Below are 24,308 nucleotides of genomic sequence, written 5' to 3'. Positions count from 1 at the left end.
GAAACATTTTATAGAAACCAAAGTTCTGATAAGTCAGAAATTTTCCCTTATTGGACGCAGCTAGGAGGTAGCCAAGCTGAAACTAGAACCTAGGTCTCAGATAACTGGCATCTAGTATGGTACTTTCCATTCTGCTGATTTACCTCTCACACTTTAGCAACTGTAAAGAGATTTCTACGTGAGGTCTAGCCAAGAAGGAACTCTGAAATACTGAAACAGATTTTTATTTTTATTTTTTTAGTATGGGCTTCATCGCAGAGTCAAACACTCTGTCAGTCAATAAGTATTTACTGAGTACCCACACAAGGGAATGACACTGTTATGCAATGCCTTTGAAAGGAATTTATACTTTGTTAAGTGTTTGAAAATTGACTTTCACAGGGTGAAAAACTTTTGCCTTACATTTGAGCAGAATATTGATCTCTCTGGAGAGCAGCAGCTCTCTGGACGATTTCAGTACAGCAAGATTTTATGTTGTTGATAAATCAGGCCAGTTTTTCTTTTGGCCTGACCTGGAGACAGTGAAAAAAGAAAAAAAAAATCAATTAGTATGTTGGGAGAAAATTTCTTCCACTGTCCACACAAATAATCGGTACCTTGATACTAGACTGTAATAAAAATAATAATTCAAGTCCATATGTTATAAATAAAATAGGTGAAAATAGCTAGAGATGGTGAGCCTTGTCTGACTATGATGCTTCTGGGCTAACAGATGTTAGCACGGCCATTGAAATGGAATATCTCACTGCATATGTGCCTTGAAGACAAACATGAATTGACTAATCTCTGCCTCTATATCCAGGACTTACATATGAGATTACCTTCTGCGAGTTAAGCTGTATAACTCGAAAACAACCTGCAATATCAAAGATCAGCAGTCTACAGAATCACCTAAAGAAACAGAGTAGATAACTAACACAAGGCTTACAAGTTTTTCACTGTCAAAGGAAGGCATGTCAGCCATAGAATCAGATAACAACAGCTACATTATTTGTACACCTACAATGTGCCAGGCATATGGTAACCATGTTCCATGCATAGGTTTAGTCAATCTTTGCGTGAGAACCAATGACTATAGTATCCTTTTTATCATCCTCATTTCACAGATAAGGCAACCAAGGCTTAGAGTCATCAGTGACTTTTCCAAGGTCATGCATCCAGTGAATTATAGAATCTAAATTAGGATTCAGATACATGTGGATCAGATTTCAGAACCTGAATAGAAGCTCTAGTGGTTTGCCACCTGCCTGCCTGCTCATCAGAATCACCTATGGGGCTTAAAAATAGAAATGCCTCTGTTCTGCTTTATATATGGGATCTGAATTCCAAGGATTGAGTCTGAGAACCTGTACTTGGAAAAATCTTTAAGATAAACCTATTCTGTAGTGAAGAAAGAACCACTCCACCAAACTATACTGCCCAGAGAAAAGGAAGTTACTATGGTTACTAAGCTGGTCCCCATGATTTTAGTCCCTTGATGTACACACACTGTATAATCTCCTCCCTTGACTGTGAATGAGGCCTATGAGTATGACAGGATAGTGCATAACTTAACTGACATGTCAGAGGTGATGAAGTAATCATTCCTGTGTTTGTTACTTTATATGAGACTCTGTCTTAGATTGGATGAGAGATTCTGCTGGCCTTGAAAAAGCAAACAGCCATTTTGTAATGAACTGTGGGAGGCTTCTAGTTGCTGAGAACAGTCCTCTGCCAACAACCACTAAGAAAAGGGGAATTTACTCTTACAACCTCAAGGAACTAATTTTACTACCGTTATGTGATTTTAGAAAAGGATCCTAAGTTCCAGAAAGGAACCAAAACCAGCTAACACATGGTTTTCAGCCTTGTAAGACCCTGATTTGAGGATCTAGTTAAGCTGTGCCCAGACTCTTAACTCATAGAAACTGTGAAATGGTAATTGTGCATTGTCTTAAGCTACTAAGTTTGTATAGTTTGTTGTACAGCAATATACATCTAATGCAATTGTCACAGGAAAAATTATCTGTGTCCATTCAAGCACAGTCCAGAGAAGGGGCTGCATTCATCCAAGAAGGCCAGCAGTGTTAGCTGTATTTGTATTCCAGTGAGAAGCTCATCCCTGATGTAGCTATTTAGCTATACCCCTTCTTCTGATTCCATACTAACCACGCACACTTCTGAATTTTATTTGACTTCTCTCATAGGTATACCTAAAATATATGTTAACTCAAGGACAGGGGAGCTTTGGTCCCTTGACAGTGTCATATAACATGACAAAGGAATTACCTGGCATTCTGGTTTATACCTCACTGTCTGTGACCTTAGTTAGTGTGGGTCTCCTGGTGAGAGAGCAACCATTTGGGGTGCTAACAAGTCAGGCTTCTAAAGCAGCTTCCGCTGGAAAGGGCCCTGTGCATCACTGCTCTTCAACTGAATAAAGATCTATTACGTCTAGGCCTACTATGTCCTAGACTCTATTAGCTCCCATTGTGAGTGCTTTTATTGAAACTTCATCAACAAGCTACTCACTGGATAAAAGCAGCCAAACAACTAAAAAAGAAAAAATACCAAGTGGAGTGGTATATGGAAGCAGATACATGAAAAAAATTATATATATGTATATGTATATATATATATATATATATATATATATATATATATGTATAGTTTATTGCCTCAAATGTAAAGCATCAGTTTTCTTTCTTTCATAACAGAAATCTTCACAGCATGGCATTCACAAGTTTGACATTCACTTTAATGTTTTATCTGGGATTTCCTCACTGTTAAAAAAAAATCATCTCAGCGAGCATTGTGCACTGGAATTCTACCTCCATTTGTTTTAATAACCAGTGTAATGGAGGAATTCTGGTGCCAATGTCCTCTATTTGTCCTCTACAGCAATCGTACCTGGTGTGCTGCAGGAAGCAGTACGAAGCTAATTTCTAGATAAGTATATCTTAGGACACCATACAAAAATCAGCTGCAGGTTTAGACTGCCGGATTGAATTTTCTAAACATAATAGCTTAGTTGTAGCAGCAATAGCGCAGATATTTCTTCTGTGATGCATTTCTATCCACTGATACTGAAGATGGGCAGTTAAAGGAATGGAGCCTATTATTACCATCATTCTGCAAGCCAAGATTTATCACAGATTCACACATTTTCCTGCCTATCTCAGGCTCAGTTACCAGGATGTTTATGAAATGCCCCTAAAGGAAAAGGGAGGTGCTTGAGTAAGGATGAACTGGGGCTGTGTGTTCTTAAGCATTGGTTGGTATCAAGTTCTACAAATATGAATTAGAGTATTGTGCTTTTGCTGTGAAAATGCAGTTTGCTGTCCTTGACAATTATAGTGAAATTGCCATATTTAGGGAACATCTGACGTGGATCAGCTCCATGTTAGATGGTGGGTAGACAGTGATGAACTAAAGTTACCACAGCTTCTGTCCTCATGGCAGCTAGAGTTACTTGAAGAGACAGATAAATAACAAGCTAATTCCCCTAAAAAGTGATAAATTCTTGGACAGGACGAGTAGTAGTGAAAGTAGAAAAATAGTAATTGCTTACACTTATAAGATTCTTTCCAGATTTATCTTAATAACTCTAGAGGAAGGTGTGATTAACCTGCATATTAGCTCTGAGGAAACTGAGGTAAGGTTCAGAGAGATTAACTGACATGCTGAAGACCACTTGCAGGGAATTCCCTGGTGGTCCAGTGGTTAGGACTCCGTGCTTCCATTGCCAGAGGCCCAGGTTCGATCCCTGGTCAGGGAACTAAGATCCTGCGAGCTGTGTGGTATGGAAAAAAAAAAAAAAAAAAAAAAAAACACTTGCAATGCACTAACTCAAACCAATTCTATTAAAACTTCGAATGCAAGGCAGCTTCATCAAATCTCAAAGCAAAAACTTTCTATAGAGACAATGACTTATCAGGTGGAAGAGGTCTCATGTGAATGAATATGATGAGGTGAAATGAATGATTAAAAAGGAGGACAAGGTGAAAGCTCATAACTAGAAGCCTCCTACTATTGAAGTGGAAGCCGAAGAATGAGTTAACAGGGAGGAAAGCAGGATATGGAGCCAAGCCAGCAGCAGAACTAGTAATAAAGGGGCCCTAATAAAGTCTAGCCTACCCTCCTGCTTTCATTGCATACCCTGTGTGTAACTAAAAGACCTACTTTCTTTAGTTATTTGAACACAGATATGCATATGGCTAAGTAGATATAAGGTGTATGGAGTTTGAAGAGTGACAAGTGTTCCTCATCCTGGTCCTTTTGTCAAAGAGATGGTGTTTACAAAAGATAGAGAGTGCACATCTCTCTTCAATTGGTACTATTATCTCTATACCATGAGGACTTCCATATGACTTCTACAGATGCCCAAAGGTATTGAGGAATTGCATTTGTGCCACATCTGCTAGCCTATTTAGTGATCCCACTGTGGGAATGTATCAAGGGTAAAGGAGCAGGGGCAGAGCCTCTCTGTTTCTATATCCCATCTCCTTCTTGGCTATGCCTGCATACGGTGAGGGTGGGTAGGAGAAAGCATCATAGAGACTGTCCTAGGAGATATACTTCAGCTATTCACATGGGACTTGAGGTGATGCTAATTTCCTATTTGCCCCTGGTTCAGGAGCAAGCAAGCATATGCTGCATATGGGCATCCATAAAACTCATCTTCTGGATCAAGGGTGATGCAAGAGAAAAGAAGGACTATATATAGCCAGCCTTCCTTTGTACTGCCTCACTATGGCAAGGGATCCAGAATCCCAACTATCCACAGACACTCATGAAATTGGCAGTGTTTTTAAGAAATGGCAACATGTTTATTGAGGGGGCTAATTTTTGGCACTAGCTTCTCATGCTGGACGTTGCTCATGGCGTCCCCATGGTACATAAAGTTACTGGCAATACATTGGCTGCATTGGTTTGGCATCTACCTTAAAGAAAAACATCAAAAATAGCTCAGGAATAAATATAAGAAGAAAAATAGAATATTACAATTTCATTAGTAGCAAGGGTACAGCCTGTGTTATAGGAAAGTGGAGTAGGAAGGTGTAGAAGATAGGCTCCCAATAGAGAAGAGATAGTATACTCCAAATGGGATAAACTCACTCCAAAGGGACACTTTACTAATTTGTGTGTATATGGGAACCTTGAGAGAGGATTTAGTAGTAAGGGGAGGGAGCAGCTACCAGAGCTTAAAAACAGAAAGTCTTATATTGCCTTAGAAGGCATAGTGACCTCTGGTTTTAGATACACTTACTCAAGGTGACTCCTGATGGGGAAGGGGGGTGCCTAAGGGAATTAACATCCCTAGCTTACTCTCTTCCTTTGTTCTGTTATCCCATTGGGGCTGTCCAATGGCCTCATTCAACAGGAATCCAGGAGATATAGGACCCCACTGATATTGTCAATACAGGTCAGACTTCTGAGGCAGAGAGATAGTAGAGAAGGGCTAAGAATGGATCTGGAGAAGCAAAAGGAGAATATCTAAACCAGAAACCAAGGATTCCTATACACTAGAGTGAAAGAGCACTAAATTCTATTGGCTAGCTTTTTTTTTTTTTTTTTTTGGATGCCTTCCGCATACCCCCACCACCGCACATCTAAACCCTTAGCCTTACTCAAGATCAAGTTCAAATCCCTGTCTTACAGAAAGCGTTTCATGATAAACAACTACTCTCAAATGGTGTTTTTTCCTTCTTATAGTTTTTTGCCTCTTCTAACTTAAATCCTTTTATTGTAAGCTCTTTTTGACCACATCCTTTCGCCCTCACCAGTCTCTAAGTCTGTGCAAGGCAGAGCCTGCACTTGCTAAATCTCTATGTGTCCTCTATTGCTCAGTGTAAAGCCTTACAAATAGTACGTGTGCAATGCAACAGATCTTCAACACCAAGAGCCAGATAGTCAGGTACCATAAAGATAACAGTTATCATTGTATAGCATAACATTTAAATACTTCTGCTGCTTACTAGCTCTGCAACATTGTTTAAGTTTCTTAACCTCTTTGAAACTGAGTTTCTTTATCTATAGAAATAGAAATAATAATAGTAATGACAATAATAATATGTTTCTTCCAGTCATGATTAAACATTAAAAAGTATCATAAATCTTAGCATGTAGTAAATGTTCAATATTTTTTAATTATTACTTTTATTGTAAAAGAAAGAATAATGTATAAAAATTTTAAAAACTGAAAAAAGAGAATTACTTTCTGCTAAGGTCTTCATAGCAGAAGGATTTTTGAATAGTTTTTTCCAAATAGTATTTCTTAGCCTAAGGGAGCTTTTAGGAATATATTATTTTTAATCATTAAAACATGGACTTTGCTTGAATAAGGCTAATGTGTTGGTAAAGTACCGTATTTTTCAGAGTATTGAAACCCATAGGTAAATATTTGTAAGGTTTCACAATTATTGAGGTACTATGCTTTGAATGTGCCCTGTCCCCAATTCATATGCTGAAATCCTAATGCCCAATGTGATGGTATTGGGGTAGGGCATTTGAGAGATACTTAGGCCATGAGGATGGAGCCTTCATGAATGGAATTAGTGCTTTTATAAAGGAGAACCCACAGAACTTTCTAGCCCCCTTCTACCATATACGGGACACAGCTGGAAGGCACCAGCTATGAACTTGGAAGAGGGTTCTCACCAAAATATGACCATGCTGGTGCCTTGGTCTCGGACTTTCCAGCCTATAGAATTGTGAAAAAGAAATTTCTGTTGTTTACAGGCTACCAAGTCTGTGGTATTTTGTAATAGCAGCCTGAACAGATGAAGACATGAGACTTAGGAAACATTTTTAAAATGTCTCCAACCCAACAGTGTTAGTTTTGCACTTTCAGATTTTGAACAGAATGGATTCATCACACAGAAGGGCACCACTGGTAGCCATTTAGAATGGCAATGGCCAGAAACAGCCTGGAACCTTCACATTAGCTGGCAGAATACCTCCAAATATTTCTTTCTTAAAAATTCTAATGATGAAAGCAAAGTTCAGGTTAGATGACTGTTCAGTCCCCAGCTGCCCTACAGAGAATGCCAATTAAGCCCAGATCACATCCTGCAGGTGCAGCATGTGGTCCTCTAATCATTTATCTATCCCTAATGATGATCAGCCCATACCAAGGAGCAATTTTTCCTTACAGTCCAGTATGACTGATTGAAATCAAACTCTAATTTGAATGTGATTATACCAATGAATTGCATACTTCCTGTGGGTTATAAATCATAGTAATGCTAGAAGTTTTGTTCTTTGCACAGTCTTAATTTGCAGATTTTGACTTCCTGGATATGTAACCTAGGCCCTTTCAGCGAGAATTTATGACCTACCATGTCTTGCAAACCGGTTCATCTGTACAATTTTTGTAGACTCCACGTCTGTGCATTAATATACGACATTTGTTTTTCTCTTTCTGATTTACTTCACTCTGTATGACAATCTCTAGGTCCATCCATGTCTCTACAAATGACCCAATTTCATTCCTTTTTATGGCTGAGTAATATTCCATTGTATATATGTACCACATCTTCTTTATCCATTCATCTGTTGATGGACATTTAGGTTGTTTCATGACCTGGCTATTGTAAATAGTGCTGCAATGAACATTGGGGTACATGTGTCTTTTTTTTTCAAAGTGACATTCAATTTCTTTTTTTTTTTAGATTTATATTTTATTATTATTATTGTTTTTGGCTGCGTTGGGTCTTTGTTGCTGCACACGGGCTTTCTCTAGTTGCTGAGAGTGGGGGCTGCTCTTCATTGCAGTGCTCAGGCCTCTCATTGCGATGGCTTCTCTTCTTGTGGAGCATGGGCTCTAGGCATGTGGCCTTCAGCAGTTGCAGCACATAGGCTCAGTAGTTGTGGCTCGCAGGCTCTAGAGCACAGGCTCAGTGGTTGTGGTGCAAGGGCTTAGTTACTCTGCGGTATGTGGGATCTTCCTGGACCAGGGATCGAACCCATATCCCCTGCATTGGCAGGCGGATTCTTAACCACTGGGCCACGAGGGAAGTTCCTACATGTGTCTTTTGAATTATGGTTTTCTCTGCGTATATGCGCAGTAATGGGATTGCTGGGTCATATGGTAGCTCTATTTTTAGGTTTTTAAGGAACCTCCATACTGTTCTCCATAGTGGCTGCATCAATTTACATTCCCACCAACAGTGCAAAGAGGGTTCCCTTTTCTCCACTGATTAAAATATACTTGATGGAAAAAAATATATATTTGTACATATTTGATATTTATGTGTATATAGTTTATATGTGTGTATACTTGATATTTAATAAAGATAAATGTCAGCCTTGTAGCCCCTTTCCTTATGTATTGTGGGTATAATAGCTGCTAATAATTAAGCTACACAATAAATACTGTGGAAAGGAGTAAATCAAATTACTATTAGCTATAATACCAATTTTTAAAATTAAAAGTACATATTTGCAAAAGAACATATGAATCTGCACGAGTGTATTTTTTTTTTTTTTTTGACAAGTAGAGGCACACCGCTCACCACCCCTTTGATAAGAACAATCACTAGGTGGGGCCTGGGGCAAGTACGTAGGAATGTGAGTGTGTAAGATATTGGTGAGGCAGGCACTAGTCAGGCAGGGGATGTACAGAGAGCAAGAGAACAGCCATCTTGAGGGGTCTGACCATACAGTCCACCCCTACATACCCTCATAACTCTTACAATCTTGCTCCGTCCCTCTTCCACGATATCCCTGGGGTCAGGTATGTAGGGGGCACTGCAACCAGATACCACAAATACAGTACAGATACCAGCAGCCAAAGAGTATCAAGGGTAAGATGTGCAGTATGCTAAAACAATCCTTTGCCAGGATGTGGGCAAATTTTGGAGCCAAGTGCTTACCGGATCAATGGAAAGGGAGTCAACAGCAGCAGTGCCCTGTCTAGTTATAAGGAAGGTAAGGACATCCCTGGTTTTCACCAAACCAGAGCCACCCCCATGGGGAGGGGAAGGCCCAGCTTTAAAAGAAACATTCCGGTGGCCTAGTCAGGAGTCAGCAGTCACAGTACAGATCTGTCACCCTATTTTATGTTCGGTGCCATTAGGGGTGGACCCATTAGGTCTTTCCAAACAAAAAACAGTTAATCCCACCAGTTGGACTTGTGTGTCCAGAAGCCAGCCTATTCCGTTCCACACAGCATAGCCCAGGGGGCTCATGGGCAGTCAGCTGTACAGTAACGTTTACCAACAGGGGTCCTTCTGATGTACTGGTATGTGGGACACGAAGATGGTGAGAGTCTTTCTTCCCCATGGTCAGTAGTCCCCACATAGTCATAGTAGCTGGGTCAATTTTGCATGAGTGTATTTGTTGATTGACTGATCAATTACCACTGTGCCTGAGTGATTACCTTGAGAACTGCTCTAGTTGTCTGAAGGTCATGCTATATGCAGGAGTGCCATGCTTACAAAATGGACAATTAAAATATCAATTAACTCACACTCATATTCTACATGAAATCAACTAGGGATGAGCAGAAGCAACAGAAACAGAAGGTCAGACAATAGTTGCCAGAGCTCGGAATACAGACAAAAGAATTCAAAACCATAGAAGACCCGGGCAATAAATATATTCAAATGTCAGGGAAGAAAAATAAAGTTAAAACCCTTTAATGCACCCACGCATGTGCACAGCATTATTTTACTTCACTTCAGCTACCTCTGACTAACCAATTATATTAACTGTAATCACTAAGCAAGGATTTCAGCAGTGCATACCTGTGTTATAATGAAGTGTCTGCTTATTCTTAGTCCCAAAAGAGATCTGTAGCTCGCAAAGACTCTGCCAGATGGAAAGCTGTGAAGCCAGCTGCCTTAAGGACTCCGTGGAATATGTCAGACTAAAAAACATAAATGATAAAACAAACAAATCAATGGTTATCCTAATGCATATGGCATGAGAAAAAGTATATCAAGCCATTATTGTGGATGAAGGAATATCATTGATTAATCTACAATCTCTTGCTATTCATCCATCAATAGTTCCTTCGAGGACTTGTATCCCTCTTTGCAACATTAGGTACACATTTCATAAAAGAAGTAGTGCTTCTGCCTATTCATAAAACCGCTTTCTACCAGACCTACACCTTGCACTTTCCTAAACTGAACTCTCCAAGCCACCAATTTCACAATACCTTCTCTTCTATAAAGCTTACCATAGCCCTGCAATGTAGTATGAGGTATCATCTTCTTGGTCTTGACTTTGGCTCTTCTCTAGTATGTTCTATATCCCACACCCGAATGCTGCAATTTTGGGGAACCACAGGTAAGGTTATACCCAATCAAACTACTTATGTCCAAGGCACAGAATTAGGACAACTGTCTTTGTAGCTCAGTCGGCTCCTACAACGGGTACGAATTATCGTGATAAGAAAACCCTATTTATGCTCCTCATAATGTATTAGCCCAGGCTTAGAAGTAATAACTGTTTGACAGTCTAACAAGTGTCTTCATCTACTAAGCAGTGAAGTGGTTCAGCAGTATTATCTGTTTGTAAAAGAAAAGCACGTTATTACTGCCCAAAGAGGATTTGAAATTCTTCTTTCATTTGAGAAGCAGATACAGCTTTATGTAGCCATCACCTTAAACAAGCACAGTGTAATCATAAGGCACATTTATTATTGTTGTTTTTGTTGTCATTGAACCCTTATATTTATTTAGTTTGGCTATTTCTTTCTGTAGCTCTGAAAGAAAAAAGAAAAATGCTGTAGGACTCATGGATTTTTTAAATCATTTTTATGTAATACAGGTCCTCCGAGAACAAATTAAAATATCTAGCCCCATGTAATAATTAAAACTGCATATTTGATAGAAAGTTAAAGCCCCTCTTCTCCCCCTGAAGTCAGTAAAAGGGATATGTTCTTTTCACACCCTGTCTTTCAATTCCTCTTCCCCCAACTTGGTAATTCAGGTTTATATTCTAACTAGGGTTGGAGCAGGGGGAGGGAGGAGAGGCAATGAAGTAGGAATCACTCTGTATGACTAATACTGACCCGGGAAGCTAAGTCTGCCATTCTCTGTACTTGAGGCTGCCTTTCTTGTAGGGTGATTCACGGGTTCCTAAGGCATGCCACATTTCTGGATATGCTTATCTGCAGTTTCCTTGATGAAGGCTATACCCACCAGAGTCCCACAGAATACAGATGGCATCCTCAAACCCACATCATTTGAAGGTTTACTTTAAAAGGGACTATTTACAAAACTGGAGGTGAAGCATAGGCAGACCACACAGGAGAGTGAAATAAGCTGGGGTTATTGACAGTGGGAGTTACCATGTCTAGGCCTGAATGGATAAGGGGAGGGAGTGGTCACCAGTATCCAGAAGGAGACAGTCATATAGAGAAAGGCAATATAAGAAAAATAGAGACCTTTGGTAAAGGGATATGACAGGTTGAGGGGCCTCAGAGAAAAACAGCCAGGAAACAAATATCCTGACCTAATCTCCTCCCTCCCTCAGATGTTTTGATGTGGATCCCTACTGGGAAATTCAACTAGAAACTAAAGGGCAAGGGAGCCCTTTGATGCAGTGCATCAAGGTCAGCCTTCCAGAGCAAGGAGTAGATGTAGAAGGGTAGAGAGAGGATGTTGAAGAGCAGGTGGATGGCAGCCAGAACAAGCGCCAATTAATCTTTCTTCTGGCTCCTCTCTAACACTGTCTTCAGCCCCTAGCATCTTCTAATATGTACAATTTCCCTCTGCAAAGGTCTGTTACTACTCTAGGTGTCCCTCTTGCTCAGAGCCAAAGATAATATGGACATGACCCTTTAAGTCTACAGCAAACTCTCATGGATTTTCACAACAAACTCAGGAAGTATAAGCAACCCTATAAAAATAAAAAAAACACCTTTAATTTGGCTCACCAATGGGTAACCAACTTGTCTCATGCCCTTTAGATTTCTCTGGCGTGAATGAGAATTAGACCAAACTGTAAGGGACACAAATTAAGACATCCGTGTGGTCCTCTTAAACTCCTTTCCATAGACTTGAGGTGAGGGGCAAGCACTCCTCATCTCTATTTCTGCTTGAATATCAATCAAGAAGACCATGGATAACCTTAGACCCATACTTCCAAAGCTTAGTATCCTCAGCTGAATGGGACCACATATTTAGTTTTTTTCTGGAAGAAAAAAAAGTTGTATACACTCTGATTGTCCCAGTTTGGGATATATACTTGTCACTGAACAGTAACCAGGGATAGAAATACTATGATTGGTCCAACCTGGACGATGCTCTCCTCTGTGGCAGGAGTTGAGAATCCATAAGATTGAAAGCCCTAAAAGTACCAGATTCCCAAAGGAACCAGACATAGACTGATGGTAAAACCTGCTTATTAGACAAAATTGTAGCTATTATTTCTTCTGTAGTATGAACCCAGAATCTTATAAATGAACTTTAGAAAATTCCGAGATCAGTAAAAATTCTAAACAGAATTGTGAACAGATGACACGTAATGCATAATGCTACTTGATGTGGGAGGACTCAGGGACATACATAACTGAAATGCATGGTCAAGGACAAGTTTAGTGCACATCAAAAACTACAGGAGATAATTTACTGAAGGTACTGGAAAAAGGCGTTGCTTTAACACCTTAATCACAAAACCCCTGTGGTTCTCGCAATTGCACTTTACAATAGACTTTGACACTTGCAAAATTGACTCATAAGACTGCAACCCCCTGTTCACTTTCTTACAAAGCAGTATTTTTCAAATTTTAGTCCCCCTAACCATCACCTGAGGGACAGGTTACAAGAATCTGTGGCCTTCCTCACAGAAATTCTGACATAATAAATATAGGATGAAACCCAGGAGTCAGCATGTTAAACAAGCATGAGGTGATTTTAAAAGATGGCCCATAAACTGATAAAAAATAAAAACAAACACATCAAAAACACTTTTAAATTATTTGCCCTTCTATCAAAAGACACATTTCTAGCTTTGAGACTTATTTCTACTGCACTTCCCTTTACTTTCCTATCTGTATAACCAAATTTAGGTATCTCCTTATTTGCAGTCTCCATCAAAAGCCATCTAGCATCTTCTAGAACACCAGTAGTGGGAAACTTACGACTTTTAAAAGTTTATTACAGAGCTCATATTACTTTATGCAATCTTGAGTCTACTGTGCATTTTAGCATTTTCTTTGCTAGTTTCCACATAAGATATAGGGCTGGGTTTGTGAGGAGATGCATATTTGACAAACATTATTCTATTCTAGGTGAGACCGCCACACTGATACAGAGTGCACCCAAGTATACTCTGGGGTGTAAATTCATTCATTTGTATATGGCTCTCCAGTTTAAAACTATTTCATTGTTTCCACCATTTATTAAAAAGCTAATTCTTTCCCCATTTGAATGGCCTTGACATAATTATCTAAGTTCAATTGACCACAGATGTATTAGTTTATTTCTTGACTCTAAATTCTATTCCATTAACTGATAGTTTTAACCTTATGCTAGTACCATACTATCTTGAAAACTGTAGCTTTGTATTAAATTTTCAAACAGGAAAGTGTGAGTAATTCAACTCGATTCTTTTTCAAGATTGCTTTGGCTATTCTAGGCTTGTCAATATCTGCAAAAAAAAGGCAGCTGGGATATTCATTGGGATTACATTGACTCTGTAGATCAATTTGGGGAGGATTTCCATGTTAACAATACTGCCTTCTGATCCATGAACATGGAATGACTTTTCATTTATTCAGATATTCTTTAATTTCTTCCAACAATATTTTGTGATTTTTAGAGTACAAGTTTGGGGCTTCTTTTGTTTAACTTATTCCTAAGCATTTTATTAATTTTGGTACTTTTGTAAATTTCATTAACTTATTAATTTTACCTTTGAATTGTTCATTGCTAGTGTATAGAAATACCGTTGCTTTTTGTATATTGATTTTTATTCTGCAATGTTGCTGAACTTGTTTTTTAGTTCTAATAGCTTTTTGTGCATTCTGAGTATTTTCTACAAGCAAAATCATGTCATACTCAGATAGTTTTACTTCATCCTTTTTGTGATATAATGAAAACATATTTAGACTTTGTCCCATTTCTTCGCATAGTGCTTTGAAAACCTTTGGAATTTCTGGAGTGATGAGTGTCTTTTATATGCTAATGAGATGACTAGTAGCTGAGGGATCCTAAAGAGCTTCAGATGGGGGCTGGTTGCCAGAAAAATCAGGTCATGATTAGAGGGTTGGAACTTTCAGCCCCATCCCCTGATCTCCAAGGAGTAGAGAGGGACTGGAGATTGAGTCAATGACTTATTCAATTATATATATGTAATGAAGCTTCTAACAACCCCTAAATGATGGGGTTTTGGAGCTTCTGAGTTGGTAAACACTACAAGATGCTGAGAGGGTGGCACATCCAGAGTGTGCTCCTTTACCCACAATTTGCCCGAATCATCTTTTCCATTTGACTGTTTCTGAGTCAAATAGTAATAAACAGTAATAGTAAGTAAAGCACTTTCCTACGTTATGTAAGTTGTTCTAATAAATTGTCAAACCCAAGGAGGAGGTCATGGGAACCCCTGATTTGTAGCTGCTCAGTCAGAAGTACAGGTAGTAACCTGGGACTTGAGATGGGAGTCTGAAGTGGGGGCAGTCTTGTGGGACTTAGCTCTTAATCTATAGGAACTATGCCAGCTCTGGTTAATTTGTGTCAGAATTAAATTCAATTATAGGACACCCAGTTGGTGTCTGGAGAGTTGGAGAATTGTTTAGTGTGGGAAAAAAATCACACATTTGGTGTCACAAGTGTTGTGGGTAAAAACAGCTCAGATTTTCCAATCTTGATGCCTTTTATCACTTTTTTTTTTGCCTGAATACCCTGACTAGAACCACAAGTACAATGTTGAATAGAAGTTGTGAGAACATACATCCTTGTCTTGTTTCTACTATCAGGGGTCCCTAGGGCTGTACTGTCTGCTGTTACTTCTTGGACCACGTTTTTCCTCCAGGTCTTTGTAGCACCAGCTCTTTCATACCTTTCAGATATCAGCCAAATATTCCTACTGAGAGAGAACCCATCCATTTCTAAAATAGTTTCCTGTCTCTGTCCAAACTCCAATCACTGTCTATCCCATTCTCTTTTATAGGTTTCACTGTATTTATTCATATGTGAAACTATTGTACTTAATTTGTCCAATCACTTTTCCATATTCCACTGCTAGACTCTTAGATCAATGAGAGCTGATCCCTTCTCTAACTTGTTCAATGTTATGTCCCTCATGCTTATAACAGTATCTGACACATGGTAGGCATTAAATATTTGTTGAATAAATGAACAGATAAATAAATGAATTAATCAATCAATATATTAATATGTACTTGAAGCACAGCATTTCAACCAGAATGACACAGAATACCAGATGGTCTTAAAAGGATGTATCTGATATATTGATGCTCTCAGCAATGTCCCTCCCCATCCTAGAGGCCAGCCTCATCCATTTTTCTTGGTACAAATAATTTCTATGCATGCCATGATGTTCAAAAAAGTTTGGGGAAATTGGTAGAAATGAATTCTCGTATTCTTACTCCATTTTTTCTTGCTTTAAAAAATAGATGCCTTCACCTACCCAGGTGGAAACAATGGACAGGCTGAGTACTGATGGCAGGAAAGGAGCCCAAATGGTCATTTCAAGGCAAGAATTACCTTCACTGCCACAAATGTTCCATGCCTGTAGAGAAGAAAGTGTGTGGGGGTATGTAGGGGGGTGGGGAGGTGAGTATGGCTGTGTATGTGCACTCAGTGAGCTGGTGTTCAAAAACACCTCTGCCTAAAAGATGTGGAGTGATTGTAAATCCTGGAGTGGGTAGCCCAATGGTCTGCAACTGATACTTCCTGTTTGTTAAACTAAAGCCTGAGATAGAATGCCCCATCATTCCCCCAGAGCATATTCTTTTCAGTAAATCATTGTTTCTATAAATCTTGAGTGACAGTACCAAAGGAATTGTCTTTTCCTTACTGATATGCAGCCACTCAAAGAAGTAACCACCTTCTAGAGAGATGGCTCCACCTTAGCCAAGCCATCCAGGATAGGGAACTGGCAACCAGGGTCAGGGGTCACACTGGAAATAGTGCCTCAGAGGAAGAGTCTGGGAGGGAGAAAGGGAGGGAGGGTGAGGAAGAGGGAGAGAGGAAGAGAGGCAGAAAAGAAGGGGGGGAGGGGAGGGGAGGGGAAGGGACTGGAGGAAAGGGGGTGAGGGGAGGGGAGGGGAAGAGAGGGAAGGGGAGGGGAAGAGAGGGAAGATGGAAAGGAGTTTATCTTTAAGAAGATAATATTTTATTATATATTATATATTAATATCATATATTGTATACAATATTATATACTATTTCTGAAGGTAGAACTAGGAGAAATATCCAGAAATTCATAACCTGTTGTAATAATTCTTTAAGTATAATTGAATTACACGTAGTCAACTACAAAGTTAGTGTGTGTTTAAAGAACCACAACTTTGGATAAAGAGCTTGCCCTATTTCCCTGGGGGCAGCTTCCAAAGGGAGGTTCAAAGCCTAGCCTAGAGGAATAGACAAACTCTCTTCTCTTCTTATAGCCCCAATCTTTATCATATGTCCATTCCTGCTGCTGCCAGATGGCCCTTCTTAAGTGTGATTCTCATCGTATTATTCACCAGCTTCAAAGCACTCAGTGATTTTTTTATAATCTATAGGAAAAATCATTTAAACTGACATGACATTCCTTATAACCTGGCCTCTGCCTGTCTCAGATGCCACATCCATCACCATTTCCTACCTTGCACACTGTGCTTCAGTCATGTTTCATGCATTTATACAGCAAGCAAGTACTGAGTGCCTATATTATGCCACAAGCACTGGTTTCACAATTGTGAAGAGGATAAACAAGATCTGTTTCCTCATGGAGCCTATAGTAGAGTTGGGGAGATAATATCAAACAAGTAAACAAGAAAATACTATTAAGGAGAATAAGGTAGAGGACCTAATTTAGGAAAGGTAATCGGAGAAGGCCCCCCTAGAAATGCAACATGTAAAGTAAAACATTAAAGGACACAGTGGGGGAAGGGGAAGCCAGGGCATAGTGAGAGAGTAGCATTGACATATACACACTACCAAATGTAAAAGAGATGGCTAGTGGGAAGCTGCTACAGAGCACAGGGAGATCAGCTTGATGCTTTGTGAAGACCTAAAGGGGTGGGATAGGGAGGTTGGGAGGGAGGCTCAAGAGGGAGGGGATATGGGGATATATGTATACATATAGCTGATTCACTTTGTTGTACAGCAGAAACTAACACAATACTGTAAAGCAATTATACTCCAACAAAGATAAAGAAAAAAAAAAAAAGACCAGCTACTCAAAGGCTTGGGGAAAAAGTTTTCCAAGTAAAACAGAATGTGCAAAAGCCCTCTAGTAGAAACCCACCTACTCACCATTTAAAACTCAAAGCATCACTTTACTCAGGAAGTTTTCTCTGAACTTCTGAACCAAATTAGGCTAAACAAAACCCTCTACATTTTTAATGCCCCTTCTCCTCAGTGCTCTATAGTTTCTCCATCACTGTAATTACTACATTGCATTTAAAGTATCTGTTTACATATCTTTTTGTCCAACTAAACTGACAGCTCTGTGAAAGTGGAGGCTTTGTGTTTGTTCTCTTTGTTTCTGCATGACAATTATCCCATTGTTTTCTTCTTAGTACATTGATAGTCAATATTTATTGATCTTTTCCTAATGTTAGGTTGGTATATAATCGTCTGACTCTGGACTCTCTCATAATTACTGAGGAAAATTAGGTCATGTTCTTGATGACCACATGAATGACTGGCTTTGGCAGATGATAACAGCCTGGAAGTTCCATGTGTACCTTATTCTCAGTGGTATATCCAGCAAAGCTAAATCCATGGGGAACTAATAAGCTGACCTTTGGATAGGGGCCAAGATTTGGGGTGGGAGCAAGGGACTTTTGGACAAGCAAAAGAAAAATGTGTAAATGATGCTATCCTGACCTATGGGTTTGAGCAAGGGATGGAGGCAGTGGATGAAAGAAGGAGAGGTGATTTAGTGTCCCTGGCAAGGGCCAAGGAAAAAGTTTTAAAATCCAGGAAGAAAGCTGGGGTAACATTGACATGACCATATGCAGAAGAGCATCAAAGAAGGTAGATGCACATTTAAATTTTGCAACTTTTTGGTACTAGCTACTAAGACTTCTCTTAGGCATTTGTTCCCTTAGTAGACCTAGAATTTCTCTCTGTCTAGCTATCTTTCTCTCTCTTTTGTCCCCCACCCTGTCCTCAGACTCTAGCCAATGCATTACTCTTTCTCAGCAAGAACTCTTTTTTCTCTTTGTTTAATGTTGTGATAACAGTGCCTTTGTGTTAGCAGATCTCAACATGATATGTATCACATGTCTTAAGTAGTGGTCACCACTCACTGGGCTTAGTGGGTGAGGGGAACTGACCCACTAGATGGTGTAGACAGTGGAATAAAACAACAGGGGAGAAGGATAAGAAAAAAAAAAATCAAAAGGGTAGAGAACTAGATAGCCTGATTCTGGGGGCAGCAATTTTATACCAGAACCCTGCCTTCCTATGGCAAATGGCTTGGTGATGTGAACATTATAGGTTTGATTATGCCCTTAGAGCATTTATTACAAGGTTTTTTGCATTGGACCCTGCAAACTTCAAAGCAGATTTCAGAGACATTTTGCTATATTTCCTAACGCATTGGTTCTGCCTTTGGCTCCTCATCCATGACTACAGTCCCCATGACCCTAGTCCAGCTTTTTCTACTGCCTTTTCTTTGGAGAAGTAGGCCAGTCAAAAGTAGTATCTTCATGTGTTCCTTCTGGCCCACAAATATTCAGGATAACTACTTCCTATTTCCTCAATCTTGACAAAGAGGTAATTGTATGTACAGAAAATCACAAAATTGCCATGCCCAGGTGGATGAAAAATGTAGCTTCTCTATATATAACTTCTCTGACTTTCCTAATGAGCACTCACCTCACACACACTCACACACACACAATCTCCCTACAAGTAGCATCGAAATATCTCTTTAAGTAACAAGTATCTACTTGAATGGCTTAGACCATTCAAGTTTTCAGAGCTCATTCCTCCATCCCCTGCTCTTCTTTAGATGTATGAGGAAGGAAAGCTTACCTTACTTGGGGACTTCAAAGAAGAGGGAGGTAAGTCTCAAATTCTCATGGATAAGGCCTTCCATTGTCCAGGGGCTTCTCTGTTTACCCTTAAGCATATTTTTCATTTCCCTGACCATGTAGTATCTTGCTTGTCCCCCAGTTCTAAAATCTGCGGCTCGTGACCTCGCATCCTGGCATTTTGGATCTCAGTGACCATTTCTAAATTAGTAATTGGTCTGCATCTCTGTTTGTACAGGTGACTCAGACCCTTCAGTTAGGGTTGGCACTCTGACCCAGTTGATCTGCCCCGTAGCACTTAGCTTTAGGGCCATGTCACCCCTACCTTTGTGGCCTTTTCCTGCAAATTATCTAGGAAGCTTTCCTTACCTCTTTGGTACTCTATAGGGAAAGTGCAAAGTTTTACATGCTTTCTGCATCACATGGGGACTACAAGTCCTGACCATATTGTATCACAACTTTTTTTCTGTCACAACCTGCCTCCAGACTGGGGTGATGCCAGTCTTCAGTGTATTTCCAGAGAAAAACATGGGGCTAAGCTTATCTGAATTTGGTATTCCCTTAAAATGATCTATATATTTCAGAATCCTATCCTCTCCATCCACAGCTATGGCACTGATGATGTGGGGCAAAGACCCGATGACTAATCTCTATGTTCAAATTCTATCTTTTCTTTTTCTCCTACAATTCTACGTGAGTAGAAAGGAATAGGCTTCTTTGTTAACAAACACTGGCTTTCAAGCTGACTGGCTTCCTGTTTTGATTATTAGAATTTGAACATCCAAACTTTCTTTCTCTTTGTATTTTTGCAACAATTCTAACTGCCCTCCCCAAACTTAAGAACAAATGTGTCTTGGGGTGACTAGGATGAACGTTCTATACACTGACAGCCTTAAAAAATATGATCTCTATACTATGTGTGAGTAGCTAACTGTTGCAGATGTTCTGACTGAAGACAAAGAGAACAGGCTGGAATGAGCATGTGCTAGCTCATGAGAACTGATTATACACATCTCTTCCCAACTCTGTGCTGTCAAGTTGGTAATTAGACATCAGCCATGTTTGTAGTATTTACACCATGGAAATAAGCAAAGGTTATAAATCAGAGGGTTTTGCTTTGTTTTGCTTTTTTAAGAAAGCATAATTCAACATTTACCAGCATACCACTGTATTGGGTACACTGCAAAGCCAAGTTTATGTCCAGAGAATAGCTGTTACCTATACATGAGATAGCTACCAATTGGAATGCTAAGGTCAGGCAGCCTAAAGAGTCCCAGATGTACCCTCCCCATCTTCCTAAAGCCAAAGATTACTACATGCAAGCCTTCACTGCCAATTTCAGTTTGACAAAGGTAATGGCAAAGTCCACAGGTACACCAGGTTCCTGGCATAACAACACAGCAGTATTAGTAGTACTCAGAAATGCATAGTTTCTCCAAATTTGCCCCAATACAGATATCAAGGGCTGTATGTCTTCACCAGTCCTCCTAACAAATTCTGTTTCTATCATTTAAAAGAGAATTCCAGATTCAGAAAGAGTGCTAAAGTTTGACATTGAAAACCAAAGGCTACAATGTATTTTTCCAGCTATATCGGGCCATAGTGTATATAATATTTTAAGGTCACTCCTGGTATATGGCTAACAGCCAACAGTTTTAATTTTTAAAAGAGTTTTTAAAGTATTGTGGGGTTTTGTAGAATAAATAAAAAGCCCTAAATTTATACTTCATTTTTAATCTTATCTTTTTCCTCTGTTAAAAACTAAAACATCTTATAGGTCATAGCCATGGGAATGATAAGATATTAACAACAAATTTCTTCTAAGTTTTATGATTTTACTAGAATGTGTACTTAAGAAAGGTCAGTAGCAACAACAGGAAACAACATTGATCGAGGACCAAAATTAAAGACAGGATCACCTCAGAAGAAGGTAAATGTTTTAGAGTCTGTTATGTCTCCTTTGTTTGACCAATAAAGGTAAGAAGACTTATTCTGGAACACTGTTTTTATTTTATCTTGGTTTTGGAATCTAAATTATTTCCAGTGTGTTTATTTTTGGACATAAATTATGAAATTGGAAAACCAGTTAGAATAACAACAAAAAAGAACAAACAAGCAAAAATTACTTTAACATGTATTGTTCAACTTATCATCATCCATGCGGACAGGGGAAGATAGTACAGAGCCAGCAGCAGTGATGTGAAAAAGGAGACTCATGGTATGGTTTCAGAGGGATACATCTGAACTCTTGCAGAAAGTTGGCATCCTACATAGCCCCACGATTCCGTGTGTGTGTTTACGTGTATGCATGTTTTCAGTGTTTCATAGAAAAATACATATTTCCCCAAAGATACAAATATAAGCTATTCACAGTAGATCATAAAGGGCCAAAAGTCAAAGTACTGAATTCTGGTTTTAGCCAGTTAATGTATCTGGAAACCTGTCAGCCACTTTGGCAAGAGATTGAGTTGCTTTGTCCAAAATCCAGTCCTTTTTCTCCAACAGCATCCAATTAGGACAGGGTTTCTCAACCTCATCACTGTTGACATTTCAAGTTGGTTAATTCTTTGCTGTGTGAGGCTCTCCTGTGCATTGTAGGATGTCTAGCAACATTCTTGGCCCCCACCCACTAGATGCCATTATCACGCCTCCTTCCATTTGTCACAACTAAAAATGTCTTTAGACACTGCCTCATGTCCCTCAGGAGCAAAATCTGCTCCAGTTGAGAATCACTATTAGTGAAAAAGAAAAGAAACTCTTATGTTACATCATGCAGAAAAAAATAATTCCAAGTGGATTAAATAACTCAAATGTCTAAAAGAAAAATCATAACTACTAGAAGAAAAGATAGTATATTTTCATAATATTGTTTAAAATACAGTGTGTTTGGGAGTTAACTAGTTGAAGATGATGTTCTTAAGAAGGACATGATGTGCAAAAGCTCTAAGGGATTGGACTGTATGCAAGTTTTTTTCATCTTTATTGGAGCATAATTGCTTTACAGTATTGTGTTAGTGTCTGCTGTATAACAAAGTGAATCAGCTATAATTATACATATATCCCTATATTCCCTCCCTCTTGAGCCTCCCTCCCACCCCCCCCATCCTACCCTGTTAGGCCTTCACAAAGCATTGAGCTGATCTCCCTGTGTTCTGTAACAGCCTCCCACTAGCTATCTATTTTACATTTGGTAGTGTGTATATGTCAATGCTACTCTCTATGTCCCAGCTTGCCCTCCGCACCCCCATGTCCTCAAGTCTGTTCTCTACATCTGCATCTTTATTCCTGCCCTGCCACTAGGTTCATCAGTACCATTTATCTAGATTCCATATATATGCATTAGCATATGGTATTTTTCCCTGATTTACTTCACTCTGTATGACAGACTCTAGGTCCATCCACCTCACTACAAATAGCTCAATTTTTTTCCTTTTTATGGCTAATATTCCATTGTATATATGTGCCACATCTTCTTTATCCATCTGGACATTTAGGTTGCTTCCATGTCCTGGCTATTGTAAATAGTGCTGCAATGAACATTGGGGTACAGGTATCTTTTTGAATTACGGTTTCTTCTGGGTATATGCCCAGTAGTGGGATTGCTGGGTCATATAGTAGCTCTATTTTTAGTTTTTTAAGGAAGCTCCATACTGTTCTCCATAGTGACTGTATCAATTTACATTCCTACCAACAGTGCAGGAGGGTTCCCTTTTCTCCACACCTTCTCCAGCATTTATTGTTTCTAGATTTTTTGATGATGGCCATTCTGACCGGTGTGAGGTGATATCTCATTGTGGTTTTGATTTGCATTTCTCTAAAAATTAGTGATACTGAGCATCTTTTCATGTACCTGTTAGCTAGTTTTCCCAGCACCATTTATTGAAGAAGCTGTCTTTTATATATTGTATATTCTTGCCTCCTTTGTCATAGATCAATTGACCATAAAAGTGTGGGTTAATTTGGGGGATCTCTATTCTGTTCAGTTGATCTATGTATCTGTTTTTCTGCCAGTACCATACTGTTTTGATTACTGTAGCTTTATAGTATAGTTTGAAATCAGGGAGCATATCTCCAGCTTTATTCTTCTTTCTCAAGATTGTTTTGGGTATTGGGGTCTTTTGTGTTTCCATACAAACTGCAGAATTATTTCTTCTAAATCTGTGAAAAATATCATTGGTATTTTGATAGAGATTGCATTAAATCTGTAGATTGCCTTGGATAGTACAGTCATTTTAACAAAATGAATTCTTCTAATCCATGTGCATGAGATATCTTTCCATTTGTTTTTATTTTCTTCAATTTCTTTAATTAGTGTCTTATAGTTTTCTGAATACATGTCTTTCACCTCCTCAGATTTATTCCTAGGCATTTCATTCTCTTTGAGGAAATTGTAAATGGGATTGTTTTCTTAATTTCTCTTTCTGATAGTTTGTTCTTAGTGCATAAAAATGCAACAGATTTCTGTATATTAATTTTGTATCCTGAAACTTTACTGGATTCATTGATGAGTTCTAATAGTTTTTTAGTGAGGACTTTAGGTTTTTCTACATATAGTATCATGTCATCTGCAAATAATGACATTTTTACTTCTTCCCTTCCAATTTGGGTGCCTTTCATTTCTTTTCTTGTTTAATTTCTGTGGCTAGCTCTTCCAATACTATGTTAAATAGAAATGGCAACAGTGGGCATCCTTATCTTATTCCTGATCTTAGAGGAACTACTTTCAGCTTTTCACCTTTAAGTAGTTGAGTATTATGGTAGCTGTGGGCTAGGGTGCAGGCTGCCCATTGCTGGTGGGTGGGACCCTCTCCTAGCACAATCATCTGCATTGCCCAGGGAGCCCTGGGTCTGGTGCCAGCCCACTGGTGAATAACGCTGGGTCATGGGGTGGCTGGGTGCAGGGCCCAGAGCTGATGTGGGCCTGCTCGTGAGTAGGGCCTAAACCCAGGATTATTGCTGGCCCACTGGTGGGTGGGGCTGTATCCAGGGCAGCTGGATGAGGGGTCCAAGGTGACTCAGATTTGGTCCCCACCCACAGGTGGTGAAGGCTGTGTCTGGGGCTAGTGCCACCCCACTGGTGGATGGAGCTGTATCCCAGGGTCTCTGGCTGCAGGATGCTGGGTGTCCTGGAGTTGGTGTTAGCCTGCTGGTGGGTATG

This window comes from Hippopotamus amphibius, chromosome X (genome assembly GCF_030028045.1).
Source record: "Hippopotamus amphibius kiboko isolate mHipAmp2 chromosome X, mHipAmp2.hap2, whole genome shotgun sequence".
Lineage (NCBI taxonomy): Eukaryota > Metazoa > Chordata > Mammalia > Artiodactyla > Hippopotamidae > Hippopotamus > Hippopotamus amphibius.
Note: the sequence above shows the minus strand (reverse complement) of the source record.